We start from the raw sequence: 21,179 nt of genomic DNA, 5'->3' as shown, positions 1-21,179 counted from the left end.
CCTCCGTTGATCTCTCTCTGCTGGGTTTTCTCAACCTGATATTCAGGGGCCAAGAGCCTTATTTACTCTGCCTACCGGCGCAGTGATCAGTCTGCTGGATGTCGAAGAGCACACAGGCAGCCTCCCTCAGGACAGAAGTCACATCACACCTTGCCACCTTAGAATCATCCGTCTTATTCCACCGGCCATTGCCAGCTTTGACAAAATGGAAGTAATGTCCTCTGGGACAAGTCACACCGACATGGACCATCACAGCTTAGAGGGTATACACCAATGGTCTTCTATTCGGTTCTGACATGAATGGCTGCAGGTCAAGGTACTCAAGGTACCTCACTCCCCAGACACTTTGTCACCAGTGAAGTCTAAGAAGCCTTTCAACACCAACAGGAGGCGCTTTGCACAGACAGGGTCTTGGAAGCGCATCATTTCCTGACAACTGTCTCAAAGACAGGCATTTTCTGCACACAGCTCTTCAGCCTGCGCTAAATTCTCCAAGGCTTCGTTCACACTCGGAGCTGTTTTGATATCCAAGCGGAGATTTAGGAAGGAGTTGAAGGTGCTTGAAGGCAGAGAAGACCTCTGGGATCTGAGATCTCTAGGATCCTCCAAATATTTCGCGGACCAGTGTGCTGCCCTTAGAGGCCCGGTCCCCAGTGCTTGCTCCCTCGAGGCAGGAGGTGCGCATGGCATTCAAGCTGAATATCAGAAACACACGAGCATCCTTCTTGTGAAGGAAGGCAGGCAACTTGAGTGAGTGCCGGATGACATCCCTGGAGTGGAGGAGACTCTGGGTCACACGAGTGTCCATACCACACACCATGCAGCCTCCCTGATGTCAGTAGATCTGAGAGTGCTCCTGGGACAGCAAGTAGTTAGCAAGAGATGCTATGTGTCCTATAATATCAAACTTTCAGCCAAGATTTAATTCTTCTTGTAAAAATACATGAACACATCCATCTCAGTATATAAATTTGCTTTGTCATTAATAAATGGTAATATATTATATATGTATGTACATAAAGAATTGCTTTTAAATAAATTTCTTTTTTAAAATGTTCTGGTTGGGTTTTGTCAACTTCACACAATCTAGAATCATTGTGGAAGAGGAATGTCAATTGAGAGATCGAGGCCATGGCATTTCCTGTGCGGTTTGTTAAATATTGATTGATATGGGAGGGCCAAGGCCACTGAGGCCATGTCATAGTGTACTGGGAAGATGATCCTGTGTGGCATAAAAATGGTGAGCAAGTCCAGGCTAGCCAGCCAGCAAACAGTGTTCCTCCACGGCCTCTGCTTCAGTTTCTATGCCCAGGTTCCTCTTTATGAGAGCCTGTAACCTGTGAGCGGGGATGATAGACTCTTTCCTCCCTGGCAAAGTTGTTTTTAGTCATGATCTTTATCACAACCACAGAAAGTTATACTAGGACAGAAATTGGTACCAGAGAGTAAATTAATGCCATGGCAGACCTGACCAAGTTGTCATGGGAGGATCGTGAAGGATTTTAGAACTCTGCGCTTGAAAAGCTGCTATGTGTTCAGAGCTTAATGAGCTCTTGTGGGAATTTGTAAGATTAAAGCTGGGAGCAGAGCAGACGATGGAGGCCTGGCTGTGAAGTTTCAGAGGGAGATTTGAGAGGCCCTTAAAGACTCTACTGGGGCCTCTCATGTGATATTTTGAATTAAGGATCTGTCTTCTGGTCACTGAGGCTGAAGAGTCAGCTGTGATTAAGAGCCCAGCATCATAAGAGTGAAATCTTCTGGGAGTTAATTCCTCACAGTCGGCATGCAGAAGCCATGGTCCAAAGTGGGCCAAGGCTGTCTCTGGCTGGCATCTGAAATTGGTAACATGTGAGAGTTCCCCAGGTGGTACTGATTTTGAAGGCATGAAGGGGCCATGGAGATCAGCTAAGGCTTGGCACTGTGAGAGGCCATTAGTGAAAGTGCAGCCTCAGTTGGAAGCCCAGGATTGCAGGGAACATAGGGAAAAATTGAGACTTAGTGCCACCTGGCCGGGTCAGAGTCCCTGAAGAGAGCGCAGGAGAAGTTACTGGTTAAGGCCGCAGGGAAACCCCCAGCATTTTGGAGATGCCGGTACCATTGAAGAGCCACAAAGAACAGCGGCAGCTGTGGTATGGGGATGCCCTAAGCCTATGCGATGAGTTATATGTGCTGTGGATGGGAGAGCCAGAGAGGTGGAGCTGTCCACCTATGGCCTCTGGCTCCCAGAAGACGATGCGTGAATTCCGGAAGTGGGCCATTGAGCTACAGTAATTAGTATTGTAGGAGTTCTGCTTTGCTTTGCTTTGATTGTAGCTGTGCCTTGGTTCTTCCATCTTGGCATAAGAAGTATGTAATTTATTTCTTATTTCATAGGAGCCCACAGTTAAGAGACTTTGAATTTTTAGAGACACTTTGGATTCTTTAAAGAGACTGGATTTTTAAAGCATTTCAATTTTTAAAGACAGTGGTGACTCTTCAAAGTTGGATTTAAAAAAATGTTTTTTTTATTAAAAGATTTTCTATTCATTTTACATACCAACCACAGATTCCCTTGTCCTCCCTTCTCCCACCTCCCAGCCTTCCCCCCTAAGGCAACCCCCATTCCCACCCCCTCCAAGGCAAGGTCTCCCCTGGGGAGTCAGCAGAGCCTGGTACATTCAGTTGGGGCAGGTCCAAGACCCTCCTCCCTGCACCAAGGCTGTGCAAAGTGTCTCTCCATAGGCACTAGGCTCCAAAAAGCTCGCTCATGCACTAGGGACAGGTCCTGGCTCCACTGCCTGGAGCCTCCTAAACAGTTCAAGCTAAACAACTGTCTCACTTATCCAGAGGGCCTAGTCCAGTACCATGGGGGCTCCTCAGCTATTGGTCCACAGTTCATGTGTTTCCGCTAGTTTGGCTATTTGTCTCTGTACTTTTTCCAGTCATGGTCTCGATATCTCTTGCTCATAGAATCCCTCCTCTCTCTCATCGATTGAACTCCTGGAGCTCCGCCTGGGACCCAGCCGTGAATCTCTGCATCTGCTTCCATCAGTCACTAGATGAGAGTTCTATCATGACAGTTAGGGTGTTCGGCCATCTGATCACCAGAGAAGGTCAGCTCAGGCACCCTCTTGACCATTGCCAGTAGTCTATGGTAGAGTCATCATTGTGGATTCTGGGGATCTTCCCAGCACTCTGCTTCTTCCTATTCCCATGGTGTCTTCATTTATCATGGTATCTCTTTCCTTGTTCTCCCACTCTGTTCCTGATCCAGCTAGAACCTCCTGCTCCCCTAAGCTCTCCCCCCCTCCCTTGTCCTCCCTGGAATGGTTTTACATTGTGGATACTGGCATTAACATGAAACCCTGAGGATAGACAAGAGAGGAAAGGTTGGTGTGATGGTGATGGACTGGGTATGTTAAGTTGACAAGGGGGGTGTCCTGGTTGGTTTTTTACACAAGGAAACGTCAGCTGGAGAAATAAGCCTCAATAGAGAGAATGCCTTCACCAGACTGATGACATTGTGATCAGCACTGATGGGGGAGGGCCCAGTTCACACTGGGAAGTGCCACCCCTGGGAAGGTGGTACTGAGTGGTATGGGGAGGCAGGCTGAGCAAGCCATGGGGAGCAAGCCAGTTGGCAGCACACCTCCACGGTCTCTGCTTCAGCTCTTGCCTTGAGATCCTGCCTTGACTTCCCTCCATGATGGAAGGTGAGACAGACCCCTTCATCCCCAAGTCACATTTGTTCATGGTATTTAACAGAGCAACAGAAAGCAAACTAGGCCAAAAATGAATACTTACTTTTGTGTGTGGCACATTCACAGATATGTACATGTTCATGCATGTGCACATGTATATGCAGGTAGACATGCACATGGAGGTTGATATTAGGTGTCTACCTTATAAAATACATTTCTTTATGGCTTATTATCAATACACGTGTGACTTGCATACCTACTTTTTATACCTCTGAAGCCATGTACAGATTTCTAATGTGAAAAGGGTCATGAGTGGGCAAGTTTAAGAAGCCATGCCCTAGGTGGCGGCTTCTCTTCATGAGGCCTGCAGAGGTCGGATTCCCCTATCCTGTTCTCTCCTCTGCCTCTTCTCCCACACTATCATGTGTCCTGGGGCCTCTGCCCAGCCCAGATTTCTTCTCTGAACTTCAAGTCTAGATCTCAAATACCCCAAACTCAGCATGGCCAACACTGGCCTTCGTCACCCCTCTGAGACCTGCTCCCTAACTCGCCCCGTGGTGGGAGCTGGCCTCACCCTTGTGTGCACTGCTCACTCATCCCTGATAGTCCCCGTCCTGGCCTCACCCACTCCATCCACACTGCCTTCCAGACACCTCTGAAACTTGCCTTCAATCTTCAGCTCCGATGCTGCCACTCTGGTCTCAAGACCTCGGCCGCTGTGTGCTCTTGGAGGACTCTCTTCCCACTGACTCTCACCAAAGGCTTCCTTAACAAAGCTGGCAGAGATGAACACATCTGTGTGATTGCTTCAGTTGGCCGCCGCTTGTGTCATACAAGTTGACAGTGTTTGCTGGCACTGACCCTGGAACTTCCGGTTTGCTCACTAACCGGCACTCTCTGGGTGAACCACCACCCCACCCCACCCCCGCCCCACACTCCTTCCTCTTTCTGGCCTTCCATCTGCTTATCCTTGCCTCTCTCCTATGACTTGGCTGAACCGTCCCTTCACGGTTGCAGGAGCCACCCTGCCCCACCCCCACATTTTCCTAGCAGCCTGCACTATTTCAGCTTGGCCATGCCTCCCTGCGGAGGTGGGGTTGGCTGGCTGGCTGCTGCCTGGTGCGCACTGGGCAGCAAGGAGCCCTTTTGCTGTCCCTTGAGGAGTATTTGTGAAATGAATGGAACTGGATAAGGGAGTGTTGGAGCTGAGGGTAAGATGGAAGGACCCCAATTCTTCCTTGACTACGCCAACCCTATGGCCAGAACCCCAATGACAAGCTGGTATCTCTGGATAGACTTTCTAGGGAGGCTCCACCCCACTGGCTTTGAAATCTCCTGAGTATAATTTGTAAGGTTAGCACGTGGGTGCCCGGGCTCACCAGATGGTGTCAGCCTGTGCAGCAACCTCTCTCTGTCTTTCAACACCAGGATCTGCCCAGGAACAGAACAGCAGTGTTCCCCGGTACACAGTACAAGGGGCAGAGAATTCAGCCCATTGGCCAATAGCCAAATTGATCTTTAAAGTTAAGCTAATTTTTTCAATTTTTACTTAAACAATTTTAATTTTAATACACACGCACGCGTGCACACACGAGAGAGAGAGAGAGAGAGAGAGAGAGAGAGAGAGAGAGAGAGAGAGAGAGAGAACAAGTACATGCATGGAGCTCAGAGGACAATGTTTTGGAGTTTGTCCTCTTCTTCTCTTGTGAGATACGGGGATCAAACTCAGGTCCTCAGGCTTAGGAAGCCTCTTCACGTGCTGAGCCATCTTGCCAGCCCCAATTTTAGTTTTAAGTCAAGATGGCTTTAATGTTTTATTTTATTTTTTTTTTAATTTGTTTATTTTATTGGTATTTTGCTTGCATGTATATCTATGTGAGTGTGGGATCTCCTGGAACTAGAGTTACAGACAGTTGTGAGCCACCCTATGGGAGCCGGGAATTGAACAGGGGTCCTCTGAAAGAGCAGCTAGTGCTTTTAACTGCTGAGTCATCTCTCCAGCCCTAAGGTTTTTTTTTTTAATCAAAAATTTCAAACCAATTTATTTATTTGTTTATTAGTTAATTTATTTGTGTGTGCCTGTTGTGCACACACCATGGCATGCGTGTGGAAGGTCAGAGGACAACTTTTGGGAGTCATTCACTCCTTCCACTTTGTGGGCCCCAGGGATGGAACTCAGGTCCCTAGGCAAGTGTTTTTATCCCCAGAGTCATCTCACTGTCTTTTTAAATGCATGCTCTTCATTTTTCTATACTGGGAATTGAACTCAAGGTTTTATGAGAGTTAGAAAAGTGATTTCTACCCCTGAGCTACGTCCCAGGTCCCATTTCCCATCTTAAGGGAAATGTCAGTCAGTTTTCCTATGCTATATTTAAGAACTGTGTCTTAGGGTTGCTATTGCTGTAATGAAACACCATGACCAAAGCAGTTTGGGGAGGAAACGGTTTATTTGGCTTACACTTTCATGTTGCTGTTCATCATCAAACAAAGTCAGGACAGGAACTCAAGCAGGGCAGGAACCTGGAGGCAGGAGCTGATACAGAGGCCATGGAGGAGTGCTGCTTACTGGCTTGTTCAGCCTGCTTTCTTATAGAACCCAGGACTACCAGCCCAGGGATGGCACCACCCACAATGAGCTGGGCCCTCCCCCATCAATCACTAATTAAGAAAACATCCTACAGCAGGATCTTACGGAGGAGGCATTTTCTCAGTTGAGGTTCCCTCCTTTCAGATGACTCTAGCTTTGTCAAGTTGACATAAAACTAGCCAGAACCAAGTGCAATTTGTACTTCTCATCAGACAGTTGCCTTTAATGCTATTACAGTTGATCACACCTGAGACATTGCATAGTTTAAGCATCTTTAGGATCTTCTATTTTAGTGATACTTTAAGAACATGGCATCTCTCTGTTACCATTCCCAGAGCATGGTTTTATATCCTTTCTTAATTAGTTTATTGAGAGAGATTTGCTCCAAGTCATGTACCCATGTAATAAAAATCCTTGCTGTTGTATTTAGAAGACTGTGTCCAACATAAATTGCACTCCCAAATCTCCTCATAATGAGCCTCCATTGAGATAATGAGTTTCTTGGGAGGACTTGTATACATTATAAATACTGATGAGTATTTTCATAATATACACAATGCTGATGAACTATTTTCCCTGTTACTAGGAGCGAGAGGAATCTTGGGCAGATTTTCCAATAGCCAACAGTACCTTCCCCACCCCAGGCCTGCCTCCCCTGGGAGTCTAAACCCTCATCATTGCTCCATCCCCCACCCCATCAAATTCTTGACTGTCCCCAATATTGGATAAAAGTCTTAGTGGAAAGAAGCTCCTGGATTGGATCATGCTGATCTGTGATGACTGAAACCACTCATTACCATTTCCAGCCATGGCTGGCCCACGTCTTTCCAGAGAAATGTTCTTTTTTTTTTTCTCTTGAGACAGGGTTTCTCTGTGTAATAGTCTTGGATGTCCTGGAACTCGCTTTGTAGACCTGGCTGGCTTTGAACTCACAGAGATCCACCTGCACCTCTGCCTCCTGAGTGCTGGATTAAAGCCATGTGCCACCACACCAGGCTCCCCAGTGAAAGATTCTTATTTTGAAAGTTAGTTGACTATCCCAGGAAGACCTCTGGACTTCCTATAACTTGTGAGTGTCCTAGAGATTGTTTATGAAGAACAGAAACCTACTCAAGGACGCTATCAGCATGAGGTAAGCAGGTAGCCTTGGAGGATACAGAGGCAGAGCTGGGCCAGGCCAGCAGATAAGGGCTGTCACTGGGGTCAACTTTGCCCGTGACTGCTGTCCAGTGACTCTTATCAGCTGCTCAGCTTTCCTTCCATGCACAGGGCCAAATGCAGCTGTTGGTGTGCCCATCCAACGGTCTCATTTCTACCCTTAGGGGAGGGTTTCATTGGCACAGTTCAGATCAGGTGGCATCCTGGGCTCACTCCATTCTGCCTGTGGGGCACAAGGCTACATGGGACAGACACAGCCCCTGGTCCAGAGTAAAGACTCAGGTGTGTGTCTGTTGCTATAAACTGGATGTGGGGAGACGATTGGGAATGTCTTCAGAAATGGGCTGAAGAGTTCCCTTCTTAACTAATCAGGGAACTCAGCATGTTGAAGGACCCTGGGGAAAGGAGAGCGGACACTGGCTCCTATGTCGATGGCTGGCCCGTGGGTGCACCTCACGAACTGGGCAGGGAGCAGTTGGCACCATGCTTTCTCTCTAAGGGAATAAAATCCCTTCTCACAGCATCGGCTTGGACTCATCTGGCGACTGACTCAAGAAAAAGGAGACTTCCTGTCTGTTGTCCACTCTGTGGGAACTTGGATAAGTGATAGAACCTCTTTGAGATGCTATATGACAACTGTTAGATAGACACACATGTCCGTGGCATGTATTTTAATCTTCTGTTGTGCTGCCATTTGCTGGTGTGCAAAGTCTCTGAGGACACACGGGAAGAACCTCCGAAGGTGGAGGCTCTTAAGTCACGTGAGGTAACCGGAAGCTGCTCCCTGTCTTCAGGGTGGTCCTGCTGCAGACAGTGGGAGCCATCTAAATCTGCCTTTCGGTAGGCAAAGACAGAGAGAATCATGCCATGTCAGGCTGCCATGCAGTTTCATGACAGCGCCCGCCCTGGGTTCCTTCCCCGGCACCAAAATCACAACACTAATAATTCAAAAGAGAAGCATGCCACCATGGCTCTAAAGGGTGGGAAGGGCCCTTGTGGACTTTGGATTAAATTTTTTAATTCAAAAAGTATTTTTTAAGATGCGATTTCCCAGGCTGTCCTGGAACCCACAGCACATGGGCTTCCGCTTCCTGAGTACTGAGATCACGAGCCAATAACGGCTGGTCTGCATTTGGAGAAAGAGGGACTTTAAAAGCTCCAGAAGGCCTGTTGCCAGCAGCAACACCGTTTCTAGATCACCCTCGTGGAATGTCCTTCGGAAGAACAACCCAACCAATCCTCCTTTGGGCCTCTGTAAGCATCTGAACTAAGATAGACATGTTTCCACAGAGGAGGCAGCGAACAACTTGGGAACACCCCCAAGAAGGGAGGGGAGGGACTGTGAACTCACTAGCTTTGCCTGCTCTCATAAATAGGGGTGCCCAGCAGGGAGAGCCAGCCTTTCCACAGGCTTCATTTCCTTTCTTTTACGGTGTCCTTCATGGCGTTCCCTCACAGCAGGCAGAAAAGGCAGCGCAAGTCCCTTCTTATTCTCTCACACGTAGCCACAGAGGAAGCAACCAGTAGCAAACGCGAAAATGCATGCAAAGCAGCCATCAGAGACCAAGGCTGAAAACCCCTAAGTATGAAGAAGGCAGACGCCTCCCAAACTCACCTGGACCTAGGCAGGTAAGCACTGGGTCTCAACCCCTTTGGGGGTTCAACGACCCTTTCACAGGGGTCACCTAAGACCATCGGAAAACACAGACATTTACATTACAGTTCATAACAGTAGCAAAATTACAGTTATGGAGTAGTCACGAAAATAATGTTATGGTTGGGGGTCCCCATGACATGAGGAACTGTATTAAAGGGTTGCAGCATTTGGAAGGTTGAGAACCACTGGTTTAGGTGGAGGGTATACCTCCAATGACAGATGAGAAAACAGCAATGCAAAGACAACTGACCGGCCCAGTGAATTCTCCAGGCATCGTAGGACATAAAGCATGTTTCCATTTCAGCACCCATGTGGTACTCTGGCTGGCTACGAGTTCTCCTCCATAAGTAACTTAGGCCAAAGTGCATGCTGTGTGAGGGGGTGAAGGTGTGGCTTGGTAGCAGGGCACTTGCCTAGCATGCATACAGCCCTGGCTTCAATCCACAGCACTGGAAAAAAGAAAAAAGAAAAAAAAGCAGCGTCAGTTGCCTATAGTGACTCTGTTTCCAGGTCCCAGAGCCAGGTCTCAAATCAGGCCCTGCCCCACCTCCGGCACTGAGCTGGGTACAGATGTGGTAACAGGAGGCACATGAAGCTGTGGCGGGGGAGGGGTTCGATGAAGACATCCCATTCAGGTCTGGGGGCTCCAAAGTCTCTCACTCTCTGCACATTGTCCATTTGCAGGTCTCTGAGTTAGCTGCCATCTTCTACTGCAAGAAGAAGCTCCTCTGATGAGGTCTGAAAGATGCACTGATCTGTGCAGAATGGCATTAGCTCATTTATCACTATGTTCCTCTAGCAGAAGAAGAGTATTAGGTTTTCCCCTAGGGTCATGACTTACCTAGTCTCAGGGTTTGGGGCCACGTTAGCAGTGTCAGATGTGAGTTCTACCTCAAGGAGTGGGCCTACTCAGAAAGTGGATGGAGATTCCATAACGTCTGCGCCACGATTGCGCAAGTATATCTTGTAGGCAGGTGGCTGTTGTGGGTCAGAGTTGGTAGGTGGGTGATGTTGATTACCTTTCTCCCGTAGTAACGTGTAGAGAAATTTACAGCATCGTAAACACTAGTCAGTGGGGATGAAGCCGCTGGTGGGGCACCTGCTTGACTTCGACGTGTTCAATGACGTTAAGTATGTGTTGTCTTCCACAGAAGGATCCTGCCACTAACTGCCACCAGATTGTGGAGAGCAACCAATAACCTTGGCAATGGCCTATGGTGTTTGTGGGTGTGAATATATATGATACAGTGATAGGATGAATATGAACATATATTCATATTCATTGTATATCAATGAATATTCATATTCATATAAGATGTTGAATTCAATTCATGGAATATATTCAATTAACATTCATACTCATAGAATATGTTACATTCATATTCATATTCAATATTTGATGAATATGAATATATATTAATTTTATCAGTACATTCATTCATCAGTTCTGTTCCTCTAGAGAGTCCTGACTACTACAGGAAGCATCTATTCAAGACCTTTAGTGGTGTTTTCCTCCCCACATCCCTCCTTTAACCTGCCCCATCCTTTCCCCCCATTAATCCTCCTATTCTAGTTCCCCTTTATCTTTTATAACACTATCCTCTATTTCCCTTCCCTTGGAAGATCCTCCACCCCCTCCAACCCCTTACTAGGTACCTAACCTCTGTGGTTAATTGGATAAGCTTAAAAGGAAGCATCCATATATAAGAGAAACCACACACTATTTGTCTTTTGAGTATGGGTTACTTCACTCATGATTCTGTTTTTACATAATATCATCATGTAAACGTACACCATGTTCATTATCCATTCATCAGTTGATACACATGTAGATTGTTTCAAATTCCTATCATGAATACAGCAGCAACCGACACGGATGAGCAAGTGTGTCTGTAGTAAGCTGTAGAGTCCTTGGAGCATATGCCCAGGAGTGGTAGAGCTGGATCTGGTGGGAGATTGACTCTCAGCTTTCTGAGGACCCTCCATAGCAGCTGTGCAAGTTTGCACTCGCACCAGCAATGAATAATTGTTCTTACCCTGCGTCCTCGCCAGCATGACCTGGCTATCATTTGTTTTATTGATCCTGGCCATTCTGACTGGGATAAAATAAAGTCTCAAAGTAGTTTTAATTTGCCTTTCTTGGATGGCTAAGGATGTTGAACATTTTTAAAAAAGGTTTTCTCAGCCATTTGTATTTAATCTTATGAGAACTCTATTTTTAGTTGTGTATCCTCCACCCCACCCCACCCCACCCCCTTTTTTTTTTTTTTTTTTTTTTTGGTTTTTGGAGACAGGGTTTCTCTCTGTAGTTTTGGCTCCTGTCCTGGATCTCACTCTGTAGACCAAGCCGGCCTCAAAATCACAGAGATCTGCCTGGCTCTGCTTCCCCAGTGCTGGGATTAAAGGCGTGGGCCTCTTAGACTGGCCTTCACAATGTCCCATCGGTTTGAAAATGTTGTTTTTTCATTTTAATTCAACTCTAAAAAAGTTTTAAATTTCCTTCTTGATTTCTTTCTTGACAGAATTTTCATCCAGTGGGGAGTTGCTCGGCTTCCATGGGTTTGTCCACTCTCTGCTGTTTCTACTGCTGATGTCCAGCTTTACTCAAGGGTGGTCAGAGAGGACACTGGCATTATTTCAACTTTCTTCTCTGAGGCTCGTTTGTGTCCTAACGTGTGCTCAGCTTTGGGTGTTTGGGTGGAATGTCCTGCAGTTGTCTGTTAGGTTCCTTTGATTCATGACATTAAGTCCAGCACTTCTTTGTTTAGGTTTTGTCTGTGTGCTGGTGGGAATGATGTCCTGATATCACCGACAGCACTGTGTTAGGGTCAACATGGGATTTTAGCTGTAGTAGTGTTTTTTTTTATGAACACAGGTGCTCTCATACTTGGCACATAAAGGTTAAGAATTGTAATGTCCTCTTGATGGATTTTTCCTTTGATGAGTATGTAGTATCCTTCTGTTCTGATTACTTCTGGTTTGAAATTGTTGTTGTTGTTGTTGTCGTCAGGTATTGTAATAGCTATGCCTGCCTGCTTTGTGGGTCCAGTTGCTTGGAATATCTTTTCCCATTTTTTTCCCCTGATGCGATATCTGACCTTGATGGTGAAGTTTATTTCTTGGAGAGCCAAAAGACGGGTCCTGTTTTATAATCTAACCTGTTAGTCTGTGTCTCTTTATTGAGAAATGGAGAGCATTTGATTCTGATATTTTATTTTGTGGTACTCTTTTGATGTACTGTTCTGGGATTGTTTATCCCTTGTGTTCTCTTGGATGCAGTTAACCTTTTCTGCAGACTGAAACTTTTCTTCTACTGCCTTCTGAAGAGCTGAATTGGGGGACAGAAATTGTGCAGTTTGCTTTTATTGTGGAATATTTTTATCTGTCGATTGTGACTCATGGCTTTGCTAGGTATAGTAGTCGGGGCTGGCATTTTTGCTCTCTCAGAGATGTAGAACATACATCCAGGCCCTTCTGACTTTCAGACGCCGTTGAAAAGTCAGGTGTTTTTTTTTTTGTTGTTTTTTGTTTTTTGTTTTTTTGTTTTTTTTATGGGCTTGCCTTCATATGCTATTGGCCTTTTACCCTTGCAGGTCTTCTAATCCTTTCTCTGTTCTGTAACTTTAGTGTTGTGATTATTTTGTGCTGTGGGGATATTTTTCTGGTTCTGTCTAGTTGGTGTCATGCATGCTTCTGTATCTTGGTAGACACAGCCTTCTTCAGATTGAGGAAATTTTCTTCTGTAATTTTGTTTAAAAATATTTGCAGTACAGCTGGTTGTGGTGACTCACATTTGTTGAAGGAAGCAGAGGCAGGAGGATCAGGAGTTCGAGACCAGCCTGGGCTACATATTTTTAAAAGATTGCTGTGCCTCTGACCTTGGTTTCTTCTATACCTATTATTTGTAAGTTTGGTCTTTTCATAATGTCCCAGATTTCCTGGATGTTTTGTGCCTGGAACTTTTTAGATTTAGCATTTTCTTTAATGGAGCTAGCTATCCATCCACTTCTACCTTTTCTTTGAGACCTGACATTCTCTCTCCCGTGCCTTTTAATCTGTTGGTGAGGCGTACTTCTGAGGCCTTTGTTCGACACACTGAACTTTTCATTTCTGTTTATATTTAAGTTTGGGTTTTCTTTTCTTTTCTTTCTTTTTTTTTTTGATTTTTTGAGACAGGGTTTCTCTGTGTAGCTTTGCGCCTTTCCTGGGACTCACTTGGTAGCCTAGGCTGGCCTCGAACTCACAGAGATCCGCCTGGCTCTGCCTCCCGAGTGCTGGGATTAAAGGCGTGAGCCACCACCGCCCCGGCCTGGGTTTTCTTTAGGGATTCTAGTTCTTTGTTAAGTTCTACTTTCACACCTTGAATTGTTTTCATTATTTCTTTCAACTCTTTGTTTTTATGGTCTCCGTTAAAGCATTTATTCATATCCTCTTTGAGGTCCTTGAACATACTCATAATTGATACTTTGAAGTCCTTTTCTTGTGCATCAGCTAAATTGCTTTTCTCAGGACCTATCACAATGTGGTTGCTACCTTCTGGAAGAGGCATCTTGTCTTAGCTTTTCATGTATGTTTTGCCCTGGGATCTAGGCATCTGGAGTTACGATATTTGAAGTTATGATGCTCTTGGCATAGATATCTGTTGTCTTCTTTGTTGGGTGGGTGTTCTGTTCCTTGGTTGCTGTTAACCACTCTGGGTCCTATCCTAGTGTGGTCGTGGGGTCCCTGATAGGGAGTGTTTCTGTGGGTGACCAGTTGTCACAAAGGACTGGAGTTGGGGTAGAAAGAAAGGCTGGAAGGGGTGACAGGAAAGAACTAGGGGGACCCTGGGTCTGGATCAAGAGGCAGAGTCCCTAGGAGAAGGAGGAGAGCTGGACATAGGGGCTTCTGTGGGCAGGCTACAGCAGGACCGAGAGAACGAGTGGAGGGACCAGAATGGAGGTCAAGAAGGGCAGTAATGGTTGCCTCCCAGAATCCAGCCTAGAGTGGCCACTGGAGTCCTTTGTAGAGAGTGTGGCTACTGGTGTCCCTTGTAGGGAGTGTGGTCACTGGAGTCCCTTGTAGGGAGTGTGGCCACTGGAGTCCTTTGTAGAGAGTGGTTCTGCAGGTCAGTCAGTATCACAAATGAATGAAGATGGGCTAGATGGGCTGAGAACTACAGTGAAAAAGAACTTGGGGAACCCTATGTTCACTAAAACTGAACACTTTGACAAACCTTGATTGGATATATGTTTTTATTCTTTAAGCCAGTCTTTGTAACCACTACCAAATGTAGATTGATTTAAGTAGAGGTTTGGTGTTGCTGAATTGGACTTCAACCTCAGAAATTCTACTGTGTATTGATTAAATATAATAGCTACCTCTGATTTCTTATATTACAGACTAAGAACTTTGTAACTTGCTTATACTCATGTGGACAGAGGCATTTAAAGGAATAATGTTTTGTCAGTGCCTTCTAAGGTCCTCTATGTCCCAGGGGTCTGTGGGGCTTCTCTCAAAAATGTCCAATAACTGTGACAAGGCACTTGTTCCCTTGTTCAGGGGCCATGGAAACCTTACCTGGCAGACTCTTGCCTGTGTCTAGTCTATAAAGAGGAGGAGCATCACAGAAATTTTTTTCCTCCATATTTCCAAGTGAAGCCACAATTAAGCAAGGTCCTTAATTTATCCTCACACAGATGAACCAGCCAATAAGAGGGTAGAGGGAACAGGGATTCTTTCCAAGCCCAAGTGACCCCTGAGGACCAGATGCTCATTTGGCTTTGACAGTAAAAAAACAAACAAAAAAATAATTCTGGCTACCTGCATGGTCTGAAATACCTACCAGGAAAATATAACCAAAGACTACAGTGATTAGTAGTTTGTTTTTTTAACAGTTCAGGGGAATCATACTTACATATGAGGCGCAGTTTAAAAACCTGTTTCTCTCTAGTGACTTTCTTCTTGGTAAGGGAAATATTTCCCAGACCTTGGCTCAATGCAATGCTGCAGGGCTTACTTGTAGCCAAGAGAGACAAGCCCACCATTGATTTAACCTAAATATCAAATGATGGTTAAATGTCTTCTCTTTTTCTAGCAGCCATCTGGAAGGGACCTCACACTGTAGTTCCAGCCACTCTGACAGTTACCACAATGCTTGAAACAAGATACAGGGTTTGTCACTCTAGAGTCTAGTTTTGGGAACCAAGAGCAACAAAGAGAAACCCACAGAAGCCCTGTGAGCCCATCAAGAGATTTTAATGGGCTTTTATTTGGACATTTATGTGGTGATATTGTGTTCCCCAAAATATTGTGCATCCTAATAAACTTATCTGGGGTCAGAGAACAGAACAGCTGCTAGATATAGAGACTAGAAAATAGTGGCACTCACACCTTTAATCCCAGAAAGTGAGCCTTTAATCCCAGGGAGTGAGGCAGAAAGCAGAAAGATATATAAGGCGTGAGGACCAGAAACTAGAAGCTTTTAGCTGGTTAAGCTTTTAGGCTTCTAGCAGCAGTTCAGCTGAGAGCCATTCTGGATGAGGACTCAGAGGCTTCCAGTCTGAGGAAACAGGATCAGCTGAGGAACTGTCGAGGTGAGGTAGCTGTGGCTTGTTCTGCTTCTCTGATCTTCCAGTGTTCACCCCAATAACTGGCCTCAGGCTTGATTTTATTTAATAAGACCTGTTAAGATTGATTATATATATATATATATATATATAACTTATTTATTTATTTTATGTATATGAGTGCTTTGTTTTCATCCATACCAGAGGAGGGCACCAGATCTCATTACAGGTGGTTGTGAGCTACCAACCATGTGGTTGCTGGAATTGAACTCAGGACCTCTGGAAGAGGAGTCAGTGCTCTTAACCTCTGAGCCACTTCTCCAGCTCCTATTTGGACATTTAAATAATGTACTCTGGAGGCTGGAGAGATGACTCCATGGTTAAGGGTACATACAGGCTGCTTTTCCAGAGGCTCTGGGTTTAATTCCCAGGACCCACATGACAGATCATAACTGTCCACAACTCCTAGGTGAAGGGATGTACTTCAGTGCTTCGAGGCTGGAATAAAAGGCTATATTCATTCTTAAGATGCCTCTGAGTCTTCTTTCCATGGAACCTCGTGAACCCACACACCGTGTTGTGACACACAGTCACCCCCCCCCACACACACACACACACACTCCGTTCTCCTCTGGGTGACATCTAAGATTCACAGCTTGCCTGCCCCAGGCCTCTCCTTTAAGATCTAATAAAATTGTCCAAAATGTAAAACAGACCTTACTCCTGTCACGCTAAGCTCTCCCACAGTTGCTCACTGACTCTACCCTCTCCTATCAGGCAGATTATGTCTCAACTTCAGATCTAAAAGGCTGTACTTCTTTGGTTTCCCGGAGGACACACAGTGCACTAACAGTCCCACCTCAGGCCCAGAGTTAAGCTTCTTTGTAGAGCATGGTCAGTCAGCCGGGGCAGGACAACAGCCTGACTATAGCCGAGGTTTCATGAAGGAGGTGGGGAGTGTCTGATGATGTTTGTCACTGACATCTCCAGGCACTGGGTGGGATAGGAGGAGGCTGTTTATTCTACTCAATGGCAGAAGCAAATTTCCATATTAGCTGCCTGCCTGTTCCATGCCAGCCTGTCCTGGGGCCACTTTTCCTCAGTACCCTCTGGCTGAGTGACACTTAGGGATGCTGTAGCCTTTCATGGCTGAGCCACTTAGGTTTCATTTTAAAATACCTGCACAGCCACAGGTTTGAATCTCCCTGGGATCACCTAAAACCAGCGGAACCAGGACTGATGAGCTGGTTCCTCCCCATGGAGTAGGGGCCTGGATCCAGAAGGGAGAACCTCATCCTCAAAAGCAGAGCTTTGCTCTCAAGTCTGCCTTGTGCACAGCCAAGAGCAGGCACATGGGGTGTCCCTGTGTCCTGGTGAGCATGGTTATTTTTAGGGTAGATTGCACACGGCCTGAGATGATGGCGGGCACATCCAAATCATCTGGGTCACCTCAACTCCACCCAGGACTTGGGAAATTATGGGTGCACAGAGGAAATGAGAGCACTGGAATTATCTGGAAGCACCTGGAAGGCTGGTGAAGCAGAAGTGAAGGACAGCATAGCTCTCTTCTGGATCTGCCACCAGCTATGACGTCATATAACTGTGACCCCAGGCAGCTCGTGGGGGCTCTCTGCACCTCCCCAAAGTGGGAAACGCAAACCATCGGCAGGCACGTGACTATATCACACATCCAGACACTGTTTGTCATCACACTGTTGGCAAATGAGGGAACTGAGGCACAAGAGGCCATGCCCTCCGAGATGCTCTTGCTGCAGCTCTGGAGAGCCAGGCTCTCTCAAACACTACAGGTTCCTTGTCCGTCAATGTTAGCAGATTTAGCGCCTGTATAGACACTCCAGGATTCACCCCAAGGGATGGAGACATGGAAAATAATGCTGTTCATCACAGTACTGGTAAATGGAGATGGGATTATTAATCACAGAGCACCAGCACAGAAGACATCTGTTTGCCCCCACTCTGCTTCCACTGATAAACGTGCATGGCAATACAAAACTGTCTGCACCATCCCATCAAATGAAGACACCTGAGGCCATTTTACTTTTTGAGGTGGGGGTCCATAGGTAGCCAGGCTGGCCACAGATCTATGAGCCTTCTGCTGCAGACTTCCCTGAGTGCTGGGGTTAGATAGGTGAGAGGTGCCAGGCCCAGGCAGGTATCACATTCTAAACAGTACACACAGGTCCTAGGATCTCCTTTCTGCTCCAACCACATTCCTCTAGGAGAAGGTATGTGTTGGTGCTGGCTGCATCCCAGGGACACGGTGTGGTGGCTTTTCCTGGGGAGGGACATCCGTTCACCTCAGATGGGGCACCAGCAGTCCAAAGAAATGAGTCTATGGAATTATTCATGGGGGCGTGGGTGACTCAAACACAGAGGCATGACCCAAAGCCCACCTTAGCCTGGGTGAAGACACAAGACGAGAAACTATCGTGGTGCTCCTGCATGCCTTGCAAGCAGCTCAGCTGGCAGGCAGGAATCTTCTCTCTCCAGCGCTTCCTGCTGCCTTTATAACCTTGGGGCCAGGTCTTGTGACTCTGGGGACTTACATGACTTTCTCCTCCTTTCAGGAAGGGTGTCAATTGGGAGAAAATGGTTCCACAACTAGCTTAGGGGATTGCCAGTCTAGGATATTGACAGCTTCCTGTCATATGCACAAGACATTCTTGGCTGTCAGGGAGACTAGGTGTGGAGCTCTGTCCTCTGGGCATGAAATAAAATTGGAGCAGGTGCGATTACTTCCATGACTCTCCTAAGATGGTTCCATTAACATCACCTTATGGGGGAGGAAGGGGTTCTGAGCTTCCCCCAGCCTCCAAGATACATGAGTCAACAGTTATTGGGGTGGGGGGGTGCCTCTGTGGTATAACTGCCAATAAGTTCTCACGCTTCTGTAAGTAATACCCACAAACTCACTGGTTCACTGGGTTTGGAGGGCTCGTTTCTCTGGTGGGCCATTACCCTCTTTATATAGGGTGAACAGAAGTGGATTTTCTAGAGAAAGTCACATGACGCTGAAACTAGGTGGAAGGATTGGGACTCAGTTTCTCAATTCTTCTTTCTTTGTGTAAAATACTCGGTTCCTCCTCGGCCGGACCCTGCTTCCTCAATTGCAATTTTACCACCCTGAAAATGCCAACGGTAACTCGTGTCTACACATTCTGTATCTATGAAGGCCACTGCTGGATCTGACATCTGAGTCATTGTGCATGTGGCCATGTGTTGTCCCCATGTGAGAGGAAGCACAGGTCATTGCTGGTGCCTGTCTGGCCAGGGGTCCTAGAGGACCGAGTGGACCCCAGTAGTGGTCACCTGTGGTCTGAGAAGCCCAGTAGAAAGTTTCAGATTTCTTTTTAAAAGCTCAATACAGCTTAAGTTTTCCATAACAAATGTTTTTCTTTTATCTGTAATGTAGAAAATGAGGCCTGTCTTGGATTAGATGAACTTTCTCTAAAATCCTAAAATCCTGAGACCTCTATGGGCCCCCGCCCCCCCTGCCCCCCCCCCCCCCCCCCCCCCGCTTCTCTTCTGCTCCTTGGCTTCTTGAGGGATCTGTTTTGTTCCCCAATACCTTCTACTTGGAGACACCGCTCTGGGGTCTGATGGGAACAGTGCTGGCAGAGTGCTGTGGGATCCCTTGTGCATCTAGAGTGCTAAGGGTACCAGTGGGCCAGGGACAGGCAGGGCAGACACCAGGTGGGTGCTGCCTCTAGCTTCGGAGCTAGGTATGCTGAGATGCAGGGGAGATGGGGGAGTCCCTTCTAAAAAGAAGCAAATACCAACACTTCACGAAGTCCACAGCTAGGATCTGAGAGGCTAGGACATTAGGGAGGGATGTTAATGTAGGAGCCTAGGGTGGGAAGCCGATGAGTTTATTGGAGTTACTTGGGGAGCATGGGCAAGTCACTGGCAGCTGCAGAAAGAGGGGCGATCTTTCGGGCATGGGCTGATCCAGGTGCAGGTGCCCAGAAACCTGGGGGACACGGGAACCCAACAAACTCCCAGCCCTGACATTCAGCATTTTCAAATCAGACACACTTAAGGCCTTCAGAGAAAGGCTTTCTGGAATCAGTTCTGAACAGTTTAGATATATGCTGTTTTGAAACAGAGAACACTTTATGGTCCCACTTTATTTATTTGGTATTTTTGGCATTAAGAAGTCAAACCATACAAAACCCCTTCCTTTGCAGACACCCACTCTAGCCCACCTCCTCCCCTCAGGTGAGATGTCAGGGTTCCCAGCCAGGCTGAGGGACACACTCCCACAGCCCACCACTTGTAGGAACCTCACTGCCCAGTGGTTGATTTCTTCACTGTGTCTTCCTTCTTGGCAATGAAGCAGGCTGAGACAGCAACTTGGCCTCAATGGTGTGCCCTCCTGACCATGACACCTGGCGATGGAACTTTCTCCTCTGTTCTGATTGTACCTAGAACCCCTAGTGAGGCGATTCCTTCAGCTGTTCTGGCTGAGTTTTTGGAAGTGATTGAGCCTTAATCTTAATCCCTTTCTTATTTATCTTGATGAACTTGATGCGTCCTCTGAACACGTGAGCTGCCCCTGGTCCTACCTTGGTGGTGGATGTCTGGGAAGCTTACCAAGTCCCGTGGGAGCAGCACCTGGCCAAAACAGGAGCTCAAGGGCAGTGACCGACCTTGTTCCTGTTCAGAAGCTCTCACTGTTCAGGTTTTATGTTCCTACTGCGGCAGGGTGGAGATGCCCCCCCCCCAAGAGAACATGGCCTCAGGCACAAGCGAGTCTCTTTTCTTTGGTGTCCTCGGGTTCTAGGACAATGGAACTGTCTCCAAACGTCCCTCTCATACCACCCGGCCCCAGCTGCTGGGCCCTAAACCTACCTTGTTCTGGCCGATGGAAGAAGAGTTCACGGAAATTCTCAAATGGGACTGAACTAGGCCAGGCCACACCAATGGGACCAAGAACAACCAAGGAAATGCCAGCGCTGTGGACTAGAGGCCTGAAAAAGAGGCTCCTTTCCCAGGGGTGCCACCAAAGCACTGAGGCCCCAGGGCCTTTCATGTTTCTCGTTTATTTGATTTTCTAAGATATCGAAGTGTAAGACTCACTAACCCCGAGTGTGAGGGGACTCCCGAGCCCACAGGCTAACCCCTGGACAGCTGCTTCTGCACCCGGACAGAAAGCTGTATACTGTTTGGCTGTGCAGGTCTCTGGAAGACAATCCACACTTTCAGCGGCAATTTAAATGTGGCCTGGCTGTAAAGCTTTGAGGACCACCTGCTCTTTGGGTGATTCACTTAAAAAAACAAAAATAACAACAACCCAAACCTCTGCATTTCAGCTTCTCTTGGTACAAAACCGGCCAATGTGTTTGGAATCTGCTTGTACATGTTCTTGGTGGTCAAGGTAAACTGAACGAGCCTCTACATTCAGCTACGTTCCTCCATGCAGCTGGAGACATTCCCATGCTGATCGACTGCTAGGGAACACCGAGGAAGGGACTTCTCTGTATGAACCTGCTTGGAGGGTATGTGCCAGACTAGCAGGAGGGGCGCAG

The sequence above is a fragment of the Peromyscus maniculatus genome, chromosome 9, assembly GCF_049852395.1.
Source record: "Peromyscus maniculatus bairdii isolate BWxNUB_F1_BW_parent chromosome 9, HU_Pman_BW_mat_3.1, whole genome shotgun sequence".
NCBI classification, from domain to species: domain Eukaryota; kingdom Metazoa; phylum Chordata; class Mammalia; order Rodentia; family Cricetidae; genus Peromyscus; species Peromyscus maniculatus.
The sequence above is the reverse complement of the archived record's forward strand: the minus strand, read 5'-3'. Positions refer to the sequence as shown.